The following is a 16,703-nucleotide window of genomic DNA, read 5'->3' as shown; positions in this document are numbered from 1 at the left end:
CAACACAATTTGAGTGGCAGTGGCAGAAAATTGGCAGGTCAGAGTCTGCTTTGGTAACGCTTGTGAACTTGACAAAGAATTAAAGTCTGGTGTCGTTGAAAGATTGAGGTGCTGCTTACCCAGTTCATTTACAGCAATAACTACTTCAACCCACTGGTGTCAGTCTAGTAATAGATCCAGTAGTCTGCCAATCTCACCTAAACATTGGTACCAGCAATCCACAGGAGGCTGCTAGGATTACTTTAGTAATCATGGCATTACAACAATATCAAAGAAGTGCAGATTAAGGATTTTGGATAGAAATTCTTAAGAATTTTCAAGGGCTTAAATGAAGAACATAAATAAGAAGAGGAATAATACATAGGCCTATGTAAATCAAAATCTCATTTCAAATTTAAAGTTGGTGATTAAATATATCTCAAATAATGTGTATTGAAAACCCCTTCATCACCTTCTCCAAAAGAAAAGTCAACTGTTGCTTAATCTTTGAACACAGTTTGCAATTTTTGTTGGCTACTTCTGCTGGGTCATGTCATTTATGAGAGCATATAATTTAATCATCTTTCAGTTTTCTGGGAGGTAGAGAATGGACCAAAATTGAGTGTATTGCATTTTTAAAAACTAAATATATTCTTTAAATTTGTGGAAACATGCAGAATGTATTTCTTTGCATTGTTCTTTTAAAAAATATATACATGAATTGAAACTGATAGGGGAATACGGCTTGGTAATGCCAATTCCCTGGGGTGTGTTACCAGTCTAGTGACACTGTTCTGGGGTAGTGATAATTACACGGGCCTCTCTCATGTACCTCTGATCATAGAAGGCCAAGGACAGAGGCTCGGGAGAAGGTTACAAGTATGCCCATCACCTGGAGATATAGGCCAGAAATTTCCCGTTGGCGATTTGGGGGTGGGGCCCGCTCGCTGACGGGAAAATGACACGGGATGACATCGGGAGGAACCCCCAACGTCATCCCGGCCCATTTAAATCTTTAGGAAGGTGGGCGGACAGCGAAATCAGCTGTTCGCCCGCCGACCTGTCAATGGCCAATTGAGGTCATTGACAGGATCATTAAGCTCACCTTAAGACTGGCGGGCAGGCCAGGAGCCCCAGTGGGCTTCTGAGAAAAGATAAAACCTCATCCACTGGCGGGATGAGGTTTCATCTCAGTTTTTAAAAAGTTTATTAACGTTTCACTCATATTTATTAACATGTCTCATCTCGTGTGACAGTGTCACATGAGGGGGACATGTTAATAATGTTTTTCTTTCTCTATTTTTAAAGTTTTTTAAACATTCAGCGCTCTCCCTGAGACAACACTTAGTCTCAGGGAGCAGAGCGCTCTTTCACGCGCATGCGCGAAAGAGCGCACTTTGACAGATGAGGAATCCCTCCACCCCCTGCAAAGGAAGTGCATAGCGCTTCCCATTGGGCAGCCCGCTGGGTGGGCCTTAATTGGCCCGCCCACTTAAAATGGCGGCCGGCCCCGTTTCGGCGGCGGAGTTCGGCTGCCCGCCCGCCGCCGAGCCGGTGGGGCCCGCCCGCCCATCAAGGTCAAAATTCTGTCCATAGTGTAAGTCAGGAAATCAGTGGAAAGGGAAGGGGGAGAAGATAAGTTACTTTACAAAACAAAAGTGATTAAGGTGTTGTCCTCAGAAAGGATTAATTAAAGATGCATGTTGTCAACGGTGTTGACAAAATTATAAAAACTAAGTTGATTCTGATCATTGCGGAACATTCTGGCAAGCATCCTATCCGTGCTTGCATTGCTATGTTCTATATAGATTCCTGGCTAGCTTAAATTTTATTTTGTTCCTGCTTCACATGCCAATATGTTATCCAAATGAGCATCATTATCTAAAATCTATAACATTATCAGTATTTTTTTCATATTATGATAAGTTTATACAACTAAAAAGATTCAATAATTATTGAAGGGAAGGTGAAAAACAATTTTCTGTTTTTTTTTAGTAAAGGGTTGTGCATTGGAGATTTTTTTTTGTCTTCCTTGTTTGCATGTGCTACTGGAAGAAGCAGTTCTGTTGCTAGTCAAAGGTCAGCATATAAGATTTTGCAGAGTGCTTTATTCTAAGTGAAATCTCTCAGAAAACATTAAATAATAACTTCCTATTGTAGTCTCACTGGCACTAAAGTAGTTGGAAGATTTACTCAAGGAAGCTGTAGTATTGGTTGATTTTCTCATCAGGAAATACAGAGGAAGCTATTAATGATGTTTTTCTATTCCTGCTGAAGCTGACATAATGTTCTGTACATTGGATCAATCTCTACTACATGGTTACAAATGAGGCTAAATGTAATTCTGATGAAGGCAAAAATTTCTAATGCATTCCCCATTGCTTTCATCTTCCTGAACCGCCTTCGTCTGGTCGCTGAGGAAATCCTCCTGGAAACCCAGTGTGACTTCTGACTATCCCGGAGTACTGTAAACATGGTCTTTCTGGCTAGACAGATCCAGGAAAAATGTCAGCAGCAAAATCAAGAATTGTTCCTTGCCTCCATCGACCTGACCAAGGCGTTTGATTCTTTAAATCGTGAAGCTCTATGGATCGTCCTCCAGCGCTTTGGTTGCCGTTAAAGTTTGTCATTGTCCTGAAACTCCTGAAGGACAACATGGCAGCCACCATCCTGAATGGAGGATCTGAAACTGACACCTTTCACATCCAGACCGGGGTCAAACAAGGTTGTGTGATTGTCCCCATCTTGTTCACCATTTACCTAACAGTCATTGTCCACCTCAAGCAAAATGACCTACCACCTGGTGTCAGCATTCAGTATCGTCTGGACAGGAAGCTCTTCGACCTTGGTCACTTCCGGGCAAAAACAAAACTCACCACCATGGACATCCACGACCTTCCAGATTGCAGATGACTGCTGCGTGATGGCTCACTCTGTGCAGGACATGCAAAGGACACTTGATCTCTTCAACACCTCATATAAGGGGCTTGGCCTGTCCTCAAACAACGCCAAGATGAAGGTCCTTCACCAATCTTCCCCGGACCAGTTGAGCATCCCCGGGGCCATCCACGTAGATGGGGTAGCTCTGGAGCGTGTGCAGCACTTCCCTTATCTCAGCAGCCACCTCTCCCAAGGGACTGCTATTGATGTGGAAGTCCAAAACTGAGTCAACTGTGCCGGCGCTGCCTTCTTCAAACTGCGCCAATGTGTCTTTAACAACAGTGACCTTTGCAAGTCAACAAAGATTCTGGTTTATAAGGCCATTGTGTTGACCACCCTCCTCTATTTCAGTGAAACATGGACACCACATTAAGATCCTTGAGTGCTACCATCAGCGGTGCATGTGTTGAATCCAGGGGATCAAATGCGAGGACCATCAGACTAATGCGAGTGTACTCCATGGAGCTGCGTCTACCAGCATTGAAGCCCTGTTCCTGCAGAACCAACTACGATTAATGGGCCATTGCGCCCGGATGCCTGAAAACTGCCTCCCTCGGCAGGTTCTCTTCTCACAGCTCTCCATTGGCCAACGCTCATTAAGAGTTGCCAAAGGAAAAGGTATGAAGATACGCTCAAAGTCGCCCTAAAGCACAGGGGCATTAACGCCACTGACTGGGAGGAGAATGCTGCCGGTCACTCAACATGGCGCCACCTGGTCCATCAAGGCGCAAGCCACTTCGAGGCTCAGTAACTCGACAGCGAGGCGGAACAGCGACAGCAGAGGAAGGAGAAGGAAACCAACTCGGGGCTGCGATTTCCACTCCCCTGTGCAACAAAGTGCCCCCACTACGGAAGAACATGTGGATCCAGAATTGGACTCCTCAGTGGTCTGAAGTCTCACCAAGCCTGACAAACATCATCTTCAATCCTGAGGGACTGCCGCTGCCGCCGACGGCAAAAAAGTCTAAATGTAATCCCGATGGAGGCAGAAAATTCTAATGCATTCCTCATTTGCTTTCACAAATTCCAAAACGCATCCCCAGATAGGCAAGTGGCTATTACTAAATGCAAATCAGGGTCCTCTAATTGTGTGAGGGCCCTGACATAATTTTAACTGGTGGAAACAGAAGTCCCACCTAGTGTTGACTCACTAATTAACACCTTGAGAGATTGGCTTTACAAATTGATTGACATGATTGGAAGTGTTATGGACAGGGGAGAGAGGCAAACTGAACTCTATTTTTCTCGCCGTCTGTCCATAAGCAGAGTTGATTTGATTTTGAAATAGGCTGTGGTGTGTTTCCTCAAACCCTCTGTTTGTGAAGTCAATTTTAAAGTAACTTGTAGCAAACGCTCTTTGGCGTTAAATCAGAAGTATTGTTTATTCATGCACTCAAACCCAGGGAATGGTCATTGCAACTACAAAGACACACACAAAAGAATTTTACAACTAGGAATAACTTCAAACAAAAAAAAACACGAAGATATGAATATTAATTCATGCGAATGTCAGAGACAAGAATGTCAGAGTTAAAGTTCAGGCAGGTTCAGCTAGCTGAAAGCAGGAGTTGCCAAATTCCTTTAAAGTTGGTGATGACGCAGCAAGATGAGGTTGGTATACAGAGACTTGGTCCGCTCTACAGGCAATGGCAGGAATCTTCCAGAGAACCAGGCTTCAAGGAGATTTAGAATTGAGGCAGGCTTTGCTGTCAGCCTTGTGTCCTGTTATGGTGTTGGCAAGCTGGATGTGCCCTGGAGGTCCAGGAATGTAACCTTTAAACTTTCCAAAGGCCAAAGAAGCTTCGGTCACATGGTGTTGCCCATTGATGAGTCTGTTTCAGGTTAACAATCAGTTTCTATGGCCGGGATTTTCTGGTCCTGTCATGGTGGGACGGGAGATTCGGTGGCTCTGCCAAAGGTCCACTGACTTTTGGCGGGACCAGACGATCCTAGCGGCAGGCTGGGCTGGAAAATCCCGCCCTGTGTTTCTGGTCAAACTCCATTGTTCACCTTTGGGGATAGATGGTGGCTATTAGCACCTCTGCAGGTATACCAAGTTTTGACGGCTCTCTCTCTTTGTTATAAGTCCAGGCTGGGGAGATAGACCATCTGCTGTTCCCTTGTTTCATTGATTGTAATGGGTTCACACAATGATAGGTGTAAGATTCAACAAGGGTGAGGGCTGAACTTTGTCCTATAATTACTGTTGGAAGCTTCCAGAATTGTGTAGAGACACCTATGAGTGGAACTTACTGTATGGAGACATGTCAAATTTTATTGCACTTTCTGTAAGTTTCAAGTTGAAATGTTTTGTAGTGTCTTTTAACAAATTTTATGAATAAAGGGCAGAATTTTGCCCTTAGTGGGCGAGCGGGCCCCACCGGCTCGGCGGCGGGCGGGCAGCCGAACTCCGCTGCCGAAATGGGGCCGGCCGCCATTTTAAGTGGGCGGGCCAATTAAGGCCTGCCTAGTGGACTGCCCAACAGGAAGCGCTATGCGTTTCCTGTGTGTGGGGGGAGAGAATCCCCAGCTGTCAAAGAGCGCACTGCTCCCTGAGACTAAGTGCTGTCTTGGGGAGATTAGTGACAGTGTACAAAACTTAAAAAATAGAACAATAAAAATATTATTAACATGTCCCCCTCATGTGACAATGTCACACGGGATAGGGCATGTTAATAACTATCACATTACATTTATAAAAGTTTTTAAAAAGGAACATGAAACCTCATCCTGCCAGTGGATGAGGTTTCATGTATTATCACAAGCCCGCTGGGGCTCCTGGCCTGCCCGCCAGCCTTAAGGTTGGACAGGCAGGGCCTTTAATTACTTTAATTACCCTGTCAATGACCTCAATTGGCCATTGACAGGTCGGCGGGTGGACAGCTGATTTCGCTGTCTGCCCGCCTTCCTAAAAATTTAAAGGGACCAGGATGACGTTGGGCGTTCCTCCCGATGTCATCTCACATCATTTTCCTGTCGGCGAGCGGGCCCCACCCCCAAATTGCTGACGGGAAAATTCTGGCCAAAGTATATTTTTGGGAAAAGAAGTCTGATTCAGCAGTTAGTTTATTGACTCAGGAGGAACCACTGATTTCCAGTGATTCTATATTTTATAACAACAAACTTTGAGCTCAGTGTTAAAACACAACATTGCAAACTGTTCAGGGCAATTCATCACCCTCAATGGTGGGGGGTTAGAAATATTGGATATTGAAAGCAGATTTATTGCACTGTTTGGCTCGAAGGAGTAGATGCTCGTGGTTCAGAAACTTTTTGAGGTTGTTTAATTTTTAAAAACCAATTCATGAAAATGGAAAATGAGATGACACGGAATCTTACCAGCTGTGCAAAGGTGGCTTTGATGCCGGACAATGGGGGAATTCTGGAGAATGGCACATCAGGTTGGCCACTCGGCATTCCTGCCTCTGGATGATCTTGCAGGATGCGGGTAAGCAACAGAAACAGGTAGCTAAGTAGTGCCAATTCCTGCCAACTGGGGCCAGATTGGGGTCACTAGGAACTACCCTGTGCAGGGCAAGGCTGACAGGTCCCTGGAGGCGGCCTCTCAATGGCAGGGCGGGGGCCAGCATATCTTCCTATATTTAAACCCACTCCCATCCCGGGCAGCCTCTGCCATAGCATCACAGCTGTGGCTGGAGGCGATCTTGTAGGTGGGGGGGGGGCTTCCTCTCCACAGTGTTGGTCTGGCAGTTATGGCCATGAATCATTTTAATTAAATTGCAATTCCACAGCAGGCGCCTCCATCTTGAGGCGCCCTCACGCTCTGCCTGCCGCAGCACTGCCCACCTTGTCCGGTGGGGCTGCCAGCCGGGCATCGCTGTGGGTCCTCCCATTGCGTCTGCCAGCTGCATATCCTGCCCACTATCCTAAATGGAACAGCGTTCCCAAAGGCGGCATCACTAACAGAGCTGGGACACGCTTTTGGTCTCAGCCTCTGAAAGGTGTAAGATTCTGCCCACTGTGTCTGAACATCAACACAAAATCGCAACAAGGTGGTGGGAAACAGGCTGGGATTTTCTGCTCCCGCCCGCAGCGGGCGTCCAGGTGGGTGGGAGCGGAAAATATCACAAGAGCGAAAAAGTCAGTTTCACGCTGGTAGGAAAGCAGGTTGCAGTCACCTGTTCCTGACTCCAATGGCGGCGCACGTTTCCCACGGGAACGTCGTTTTAATACATTTGAATATCATGCATACTCATTATAATGGCTGTCCACCGGAATCATCCCCCCTCCCCACACGCTGGATCAATCGGCCACATTGGCGTCTAATTAGACCGACACATTTCACAACTGTATATAAGTGACGTGCACCTTGGCGAGCTGCACTTAGCCCGTGACTTTGAGGTTTGTTGGTCAACCTTGCACTGCACAGCACTCGCTGCACCTTGGGTTCAGCACCAGGTTTCACAGGCATCACTACATCACCTTCGTGGGGGGTGTAACAGGCTACCTAGCAGACCAGTGGGAAGGTGGGAGTGGCTTGTAATGTGCTGCAGGTCAAGGGCTCGACTGGGGAGGGGGGTGAAGAGTGTTGAAGGTTTCATCCAGATGCATGACTAGGGGGGGTGCAGGGTGGAAGAATTCTCCGGGCCAGAATGGAGAAGTGTTTTACAGAGGGACATAAGCAAGTTGGGGCCAGAATGGGAGGATGGCAGATTGAAGAAGTGCTTCAGTTTACATTCCTGCCCTTGCAAAGACTGTCCTCGTCCCAGTCCAGGGAGGGGGAGGGCATGTCAGCCCAGTGTTAATTGTGCCCAGCATGTTGTGCGCAGGGCGTGGTCATAACATCAGGCACGCTGGTCTGGGGGGTTTCTGACATAATGCTGAGGCGCAGATGGGCGGAATCATCCATGCCAGCTGGTATCGGGCGCGCTCGGTGGCGTGAGCGGACAATATGGTGAGAGAAGGCCAAAAATCGGTTTCACGATGGATGGCTGCGTTTCCAGCCATAAGACATCGGGAACCTCGTTGTAATACACCTGCATATCATTGTAAGCCCAGACCGCCGGAATTGTTTCCGCCCTCCCCCCACCCCATTAGATTGTCCGCCAGAATGATGTATAAAAAGCACGCGCATGGCAGGCTGCACTTTGAGAGGAGCTTGGAGGTGAGTACACAGTAGCGTTGCAGAGCGCTTGCCCAGGTCACCTGTTGGGCTTCAAGGTTGAGGCACTTTGGGGGGATGGGCAAGGGCTGCCCAGCATTTGAGGCATGTTGGGGGGTGGGGGGTCAAGGGCTGCCCTGCAGTTGAAGGTAGTACATAAGCACATGCGGGACGGGGTGGGGGTGGTGGGCGAGGGAAGTGGCCACGTATTAGGGAAACCTTGTATAAAGTGACCATTCTCTGCAGCTGGGACAATTCAGGCGCAGCCATGTTGATATGATTGGATTCGGGCCTCTAGCTTCTCTGGCCACTCAAGCAACGCAGAGTCATGGAAATGCCACCAAGTGCCCCAGAGCTTTTCACTCCTCGGGTACAGACTGCAAAGTAATGACCGTTTTAGTGGACTGCAGAACAGTTGGATGACTGGGCACATTGTACAATCTCCTTGCTAAAGCTGACCACGGAGCAGTCACTAGTGGAGGCGCTCACAGCCCCTTGCAATGTCAGCATCCCGGTTTGGACCAGTCTCCCCCATGGTTCAAGCTAACAGTGCAGCCTTGCAGTGCGGGTTAGGAGAATGCCTGCGCCTGAGCTGAGAGTACAACATGCAGTCCAGTGGGCAAAGCTGCTGCCAATCGGTTGTATGGAATGGGGTGGAGGTGGGTGGGGTTTTGGGCAGCCATGCAGCGCACTAATCTCTCGCCATCCAAGTGGTGGCCAGCACTCTCCAGGATGCGTTAAGGGGCCTTCAGGCTTAACAAAAACAGGTTCTTAGTACACCCAAGCTAACCCACGTGTCTCTCTCTTTCACCCTGCAGGAGTACATCAGGATCATGGAGCCTGGTGACCTAGCTGTATGCCTCATGGTGTACAGAGCGCAAAGACGACTGAGAAGAGAGCGACTGAGGTGCCTGGCTGCACAGAGGGAGGAGCAGCACCCTCTGGAAGAAGGGGTGGCTGAGGTTTCCATACACGCCACTGAAGAGCCACAGTGAGACATCGCTGGTCGGCGCTTAGATAGACCCAGGGTCTATAGACACTGCCTTTCATTCCTGCAGAACCAGTGTCGCCGAAGACTATGCATGTCCAGGGAACTGGTCGGTCACATCTGCCAGCTACTATATTCTTGGGAGTTTATTGACAATAGTAAACAGTATGTACAAGTGATTAGCAACCATGTCCAGACTGTGCAACTACATCTTCTTAACTTTCCTAACCTTGCCACTTGGTGCTCTCTGGCCATCCGCAAGAGAGGTGGAGGCAGCCTACTGACTACTACATCCTACCTGTGATGACCTTGGCGGGTATCCTCTGGAGGGCTGAGGCCTGGAGGGCCCTGGCCCGCTTTCGGGGTCCAACTGTGTGGCAGTTCGACTGGTCTGTGGAGCTGGAGCTGCTGAGGTCACAGGAAGAGGGGATTCGGATGGGCCGGACACTCCCAGAGTCACCTGGATGGATGGCCCCAGGGGGTATACCTGCTGATCCTCCTCATTATGGGTGCCCAAACGCCCCTGGCTGACTCCTTGAGGAGAAGGGGTAGCTGGAGTGAGATCGAGCTGCCCTGCAACCCTCTTGTGTAAATATGTTGGGAGGCTAACTATGGTGTCAGCGATGGAGTTCAGCCCATGCAGCAATGCAGGGTTGATGTCCTGGACCAAGGTCTCCATGGCGGCTGCCATCCTACCAGTGTTAACCTTGGTGTGTTGCCATGCCAGCAGTATCACCTCAGCCTGAAGGACTCCTCCAATCTGAAGAGTGCAGTGGACATCCCTTCCTGATGTCCCCAGGCTTGCCTTTGCAGCTCCAGCAACTGTGACATGACCAAGTTCAGAGGCGCATGATCTGACTCGAACTCAGCAAATTTCTGGCATCCAGCAGTCCTCTGAGTGCCAGGCACCTGGGAAGTCCCTACTGCTGCCTGCTGTGGATCAGACAATGCGATGTGCTCACCAGATTGTGATCCCGAGGCTACTGTAAACCTAGATCCCACTGAGGTGTGTGTCTCTGCACTGGTGGAGGGTATGGGTGAGCGCTGTGACGGACTTCAAGGAGGGTGTCTCCAGATTCCTCTTCATAGGTTTCTTTGGGCCTTGATTGGAGGCCCTGGGTTGTGGACTCCATCGGCTGTTTCCCAGTGTACCTGCGGAAGTAAGGGGAGATAATTAGTGCATGGCAGAGGCCTGTGAAACAGGACACATCACTCACGGCATGGTTGTCTGATGGATGTTGCACTGTTGGATCCTCACATGGTAGAGCAGCACCGACCTCACCGTCAGCACAGGACCAGTCCAGATCCTCGCCGGCCAGCTGGATGGCTCTGTTTTCAAAGTCCGTGAGGACCTTGATTTCAGGCATTCCACATCCCGAGAATGATTTTTTAAAAAATTACGTTACCTCACTTTTCCAGATTGAATTTCATTTGCCACTTCTCTGCCCACTCAACCAAACCATTGATATTATTCTGGAGTCGACAGCTATTCTCTTCACTATCAAATACATGGTCACTAATGATGCCTGCCTTGTGTGGGTGGTGAGTGGAGCTGTGCACTGGTTGGGGACATGAGCTACACAGGATATGAGCCCAGATGGAGATGTGAAGGTGTGTGTGCGGCAGTGAGTGGTGATGTCACTTGAGCTGGCAATGTGTGAGATCCCTGTGGAGTGACATCCTGCTGATGCCTGATGGGCTTGTGAGCGTGAGTTGAGATTAGTGAGATGGATGACTTACCCTGACAGAATAGATGAGATCATTCATCCTCTTTCTGCGGATGGCTGACCTCTTCTATGCTGCGTTAGCACTGACCGCGATGCCACCACCTCCTAAGCCGGAGTGGTGAGAATGGTAGACCTCCTCCAGCCATCACAGGGGTAGAGGACTTCCCAGCAGGTCTCAACAGCGTCCAGCAATGAAGCATCACGAAGTTTTGGAATGGGATGCTTCTTCCCTTCGGGAGCCATGACTTAATGTGGAGCAGTCCTGGGCTGCAGACATTGAGAAGGCGTGTGTGGGTGCGGATTAAAAATGGCACCTAGATCGAATACCCACTGAGGTTACGGCGGAGTGGACCAACCAGAGGCTGCCCGCCTGCGATCTGACATGATTCCTACTGATACATAATTAATGAGGTGGGAAACGGACAATATGGCGCAAAAACCCGCCATTGTGGCCAGCGGGAAAAATGCCGCTTTTCACGCCTGCCACCGCACTTAGTGCATGGAAGGGAAATCCCGACCATACATTCAGCTTCCTTGCTCTATCTACAGTGCCCCTAATATCAGCTGCATTGATATAGTAAGGGACTGAGTAGTCAGGTCCCTTCCCAGAGGAATAGAACTGAAATTAGAAACAGTTGTCAATCGCATGCTCCCTCACAAATCCTGCGTCTGAGTGACACTTGGGACTACATTACATTGCCCTCTCCTCAGTTGCAGGTGGTACATTTAAATTATAGAATCATTGAATGTTATAGCATAGAAAGAGACCATTCAATCCATTCGGTCTATGTCAGCTCTCCTGTACCTCTTTCAATTACAAAAATATGATCAAAATAATTATATAATAATCCTCACATAAAAAGGATCTGTAAAAGCTCATTCTGATGAGGGAGGAGGAAGTACCTGGTAAGAAATCATGGTTGGGAAATTCCTCAGATGTTCTGCCCTGCTAGTGTAACTTTGCCTTGAGTATTACGGCAAGCCCATTTACATGGAAATTAAAACTGACTGTCCTAATCAGCCTTCTCACTTCACAAGTTATTGTAACTACCATGGTTAACATGTCCTGCACTTCCACCTCTGTCTTTATCAACCTCCTGTTATGATCCCCAACTGAGGTTACCACTGGACAAGCCTGATCCCAGGTGGAACTCAGCTAGCTAGACCCTAACTTATATTTTTGTTTGTTTAGCTACGCGGAGAGTGGCTCCTGAACAGACCTACCGGAGTCAGCTAATGAACTTTTAACAAAAGAATAAAACATTTATTTAACAATAAAATATGAACTATATTATAATACTCCTTCATCCACAACTATATCTTTACAGATTTATACAGATTTGTAAGGATGACACAAGTTACACAAACTATCTTATGTTCTAATGTTCACAGTAAGTACACAGTCCATGTAAACCAATATGCACTCTCTGGTCAGACACACCATACCCTGAAACCAAGTAATAGATGCCACCTCAACCAGATGCTGTGGGTCTCTCCTCAACATCCCCCAGAAGCTTGTTACATCGTGAGCCAACCAGTCCCACTGAACTCTGTCTTTCACATGAGGGTTTCCAATCTCCACTCTCCAAGGACTTACTTTGCAATCATCTCCCAAACCAACGCTTTCTCTCAGATGCCTTCTACAAGGGTTCACCTCCAGGGTTTCGAACTCTCCTTCTGATGACCCTATTCTCTGGGTTACCACATGCATGCAAGCTATCTTACATGCAATCTCTCTTACTGACTCAGCCGTCAACAGTACACCACTGCTTTGCATGCGCACAGCAAAGAGTTACAGGCTTTCAGCTGTCTAAATGGACCTTCTGGCCTCTTGCCAGCTGTTCTCTCTTTAAATCTGCTTTCTGCAGCTTTTGTCTCTTTAAATCTGAATCTTGGAGCCTTTCTCTCTGCCCCTCACTCTTAACTTCACTTAACAGGACATTTTCCATGTTCCTGTACTTTCCTTTGACTAGAAGGTCTCCTTGGGACCTTCTCCTGTTCCATTCCCCTGGATTTTGGGGTCTTTTCTTTACCTTGGCTATTTGTCCCCTTTGCTCCAGTCCCCCCTGGCAGCTACTTTCAAAACCAACTGAACTCAAACCCAAACCAAACTGCTGTCTGTCATTTCTTTTGTGTGTGTGTCTATGGGAGGGACCTGCCTCTCTGGACCCCTGTTGTTAGGCAACAGCCCAGGATATTTTTTACACTTGTTTGCTTTACTTAGCTGCAACAGTCATAAAACTCTCATTAGAAATGCAGGCACCTTTTCAAGTGAAACTAAAATTCAATTTGACCTTTTCTTAACTCATAGATACAGAAATACAAATCAAACAAACTTTAAAGCTAAAACTCATTCCTAACACCTACAAACACAACCTACTTAAACTATCTCTGTTTCCTAACACTCAACTGGTGGCTGAATCAACTTAAAATCCTCATCAAATGTAGTCTGGGTGACTGCTTTGCGGAACACCTTCGGTCTGTCCGCAAGCATGACCCAGACCTCCCTGTCACTTGCCATTTCAACACACCACCCGGCTCTCATGCCCACATGTCCGTCCTTGGCCTGCTGCAATGTTCCAGTGAAGCTCAACGCAAACTGGAGGAACAGCACCTCATCTTCCGACTAGGCACTTTGCAGCCTTCCAGACTTAACATTGAGTTCAACAACTTCAGATCATGAACTCTCTCCTCCATCTCCGTCCCCTTTCCGATCCTCCTTTTTCCAATAATTTATAATTTTAAAAAATATATATTTTTCTTTTCCCACCTATTTCCATTATTTTTAAATGCATTGTTTTATCTCTACCTTTTAGCCAATTTCGATCCCTTCCCCCCACCCCACCCCCACTAGGGCCATCTGTCACTTGCTCGTCCTGCTTTCTACCCTTAATGTCATCATTAGCACATTCCTTAGCTAATATCACCACCATCAACGCCCCTTTGTCCTTTTGTCTATGACATCTTTGGAGAGTCCTTGGAGAGTGGAGATTGGAAACCCTCATGTGAAAGACAGAGTTCAGTGGGACTGGTTGGCTCACGATGTAACAAGCTTCTGGGGGATGTTGAGGAGAGACCCACAGCATCTGGTTGAGGTGGCATCTATTACTTGGTTTCAGGGTATGGTGTGTCTGACCAGAGAGTGCATATTGGTTTACATGGACTGTGTACTTACTGTGAACATTAGAACATAAGATAGTTTGTGTAACTTGTGTCATCCTTACAAATCTGTATAAATCTGTAAAGATATAGTTGTGGATGAAGGAGTATTGTAATATAGTTCATATTTTATTGTTAAATAAATGTTTTATTCTTTTGTTAAAAGTTCATTAGCTGACTCCGGTAGGTCTGTTCAGGAGCCACTCTCCGCGTAGCTAAACAAACAAAAATATAAGTTAGGGTCTAGCTAGCTGAGTTCCACCTGGGATCAGGCTTGTCCAGTGGTAACCTCAGTTGGGGATCATAACAGGAGGTTGATAAAGACAGAGGTGGAAGTGCAGGACATGTTAACCATGGTAGTTACAATAACTTGTGAAGTGAGAAGGCTGATTAGGACAGTCAGTTTTAATTTCCATGTAAATGGGCTTGCCGTAATACTCAAGGCAAAGTTACACTAGCAGGGCAGAACATCTGAGGAATTTCCCAACCATGATTTCTTACCAGGTACTTCCTCCTCCCTCATCAGAATGAGCTTTTACAGATCCCTTTTATGTGAGGATTATTATATAATTATTTTGATCATATTTTTGTAATTGAAAGAGGTACAGGAGAGCTGACATAGACCGAATGGACTGAATGGTCTCTTCTTTGCCTCCACCTATGACTGGCCCTATATCCAGCTCTACCTGTCCCAACCCCCTCAACCAGCTTATATTTCACCTCATTTCTATATTTCTCAGTTCTGATGAAGAGTCATACAGACTCGAAACGTTAACTGTATTCCTCTCCGCAGCTGTCCGACCTACTGAGTTTTTCCAGCTATTTTTGTTTTTGGTTCAAATTTCCAGCACCCGCAGTATTTTTGCTTTTATATTAAAATCCTCATCCATGTTTTTATATCTCTCCATGGTTTTACATTCATCCTACATCCTTCATCCTATAGCCATTTACCCAACCCATTTACTCTGCTTCAGTGACACTATTCTTCCTTCTTCTTCCCCATTTCTCCTCTACTCCACCATTAGTGGCTGCTTTTAAAGCTATATGTTTCCAATTTCTGGAACTGTCTCTCGAGATCCCTCCACTTTTCTATCTTTGTCCCTGCTTTTACAAATTTCCCAACCATTTCTCTTAGACCATGTATTCAGCCTCCTCCACTACCCCAAACCCTGTCTGTAATCCCTTTTATCTCCTTGTGTCCATCATTTGTTTTCATTCCTTTGAGACCTCTGTATGTCTAGAAGTGTAAGTTGATGTTGTTAGGGGAAACTTGTGACTTGCTTGCTGGTACCGCTGTACAATTTGCCTAATGTCCAAATTTTTCCCTGCTCCCTGGAATCAGTAGTTTTGTCAGATATCTGTTCTGTTACACCATCTCTGGCTCTGTTATTGCGCAATATAAATGCAATTTCTTTCTTTCAATTGCATTTATTTACACCATCAGTATTGTGTGACTGCCATCTTATGGTGATATCTGGAATTACATACATTTATTAGTGGGGAGAAATTTTTACAGGCAGAGAAGCAGGTTTGGATATGTGCAGGGTGCTCAATCCTTTAAAAGCAATGGTGGGTCAGTATTCCAGCATCATCTCGCCCACTTCCATGTTTCACTCAAGCAGGTTTGGAGGCAAACGGGGAGCCACGTGCAGCTTTTGGTAAGTCATTTAAACATTCTAATGGATAATTAAAGGTTATTTTAGCCAAGCAATCTGGCTTTAACAGCAAGTGTATCTATCTACTTCTCAAGCTTTTAGCAACTTGCCAGGGACCAGGCAAATGCACAGTGAGGAATGCTGCTTCAGTGAAACTGATAGGCTGGGAAGGCTTGAACTGAAGAACTCCAGGCATGGTCTAATAAGAAGTCACAGCACTTCTTTTCGATATGTGCTTTCACTGCTTGACTGATAATTGCCAGCAACCTGGGAGTCACTTTACCTCTCTTTCACTTCACTCTTTGTCAGCTGCATTTCCCTGCTGTCAGCCTTCTCCTCCGCCACATGCTGCGGTTCAGTGAGCATGGCTCCAGCTGGAAGGGGGCAAGATCTCCAACTCCGGGTCTAAAGGCAGATGATCAGCTCTCTTGACAGGCTCAGGCTTTCATGGCAGATCATTTATGACATCTGCAGCCTCCTGAAACAATACATCCTTCCCAGTGGAGCAGGTGGACCACATTGGCAAAGTGTCAGAAGGCCCCTACTCACCCCATTCTGAGTCTCTGCCTCTCCCCCAGGCTGTGTCTCTCTTCTCCTTCGGGGAGAGAAAGTAGAGAGCTATGAGTATTTAAATGGCTTGCGTGGATAGGAGAGAAGGACAGCATCTGTGGGGTGTGACTGGGAAGCATGGGTGTGACAGAGCAATAGGATGAGTGTGAGTGTTGGTTATTCACATGGGGTTATGGGCTCCCTGGAGTGATAGAATTGAGTGGAGTTGTAAGGTGTGTTGTTCTGAGGAGCACTGTGCAGGACAATGCTGGGGAAGTCGGAGTGTGGATCTTGGCACCTGGATCCTCTTGGTGCAGCACTGGCTTCAGGTTAGAGGAATGGCCCTCCTGCTGTTGACTTCCTCGGTCACTTCCATCCATGTCTGCTTGATTGGAGAGGCTAGCCTCTTCCTCCCATCCTCGAAAAGCACCAACTTCCTGCTGTCCCTCAGGTCCTATAGCAGGACCTCTAGGTAAGAGTGAGAGAGATCTGGGTGGGGGGTGAGGGAAAGCATTCCCAGACCTCCCCTCGGTTCCTGCAGTGGCAGCAACCTCAGTTAAAGAGCCACAACAAAGTCCGCTGCA

Source organism: Cetorhinus maximus, chromosome 8 (assembly GCF_964194155.1).
Source record: "Cetorhinus maximus chromosome 8, sCetMax3.hap1.1, whole genome shotgun sequence".
Taxonomy (NCBI): Eukaryota; Metazoa; Chordata; class Chondrichthyes; order Lamniformes; family Cetorhinidae; genus Cetorhinus; species Cetorhinus maximus.
The sequence above is the reverse complement of the archived record's forward strand: the minus strand, read 5'-3'. Positions refer to the sequence as shown.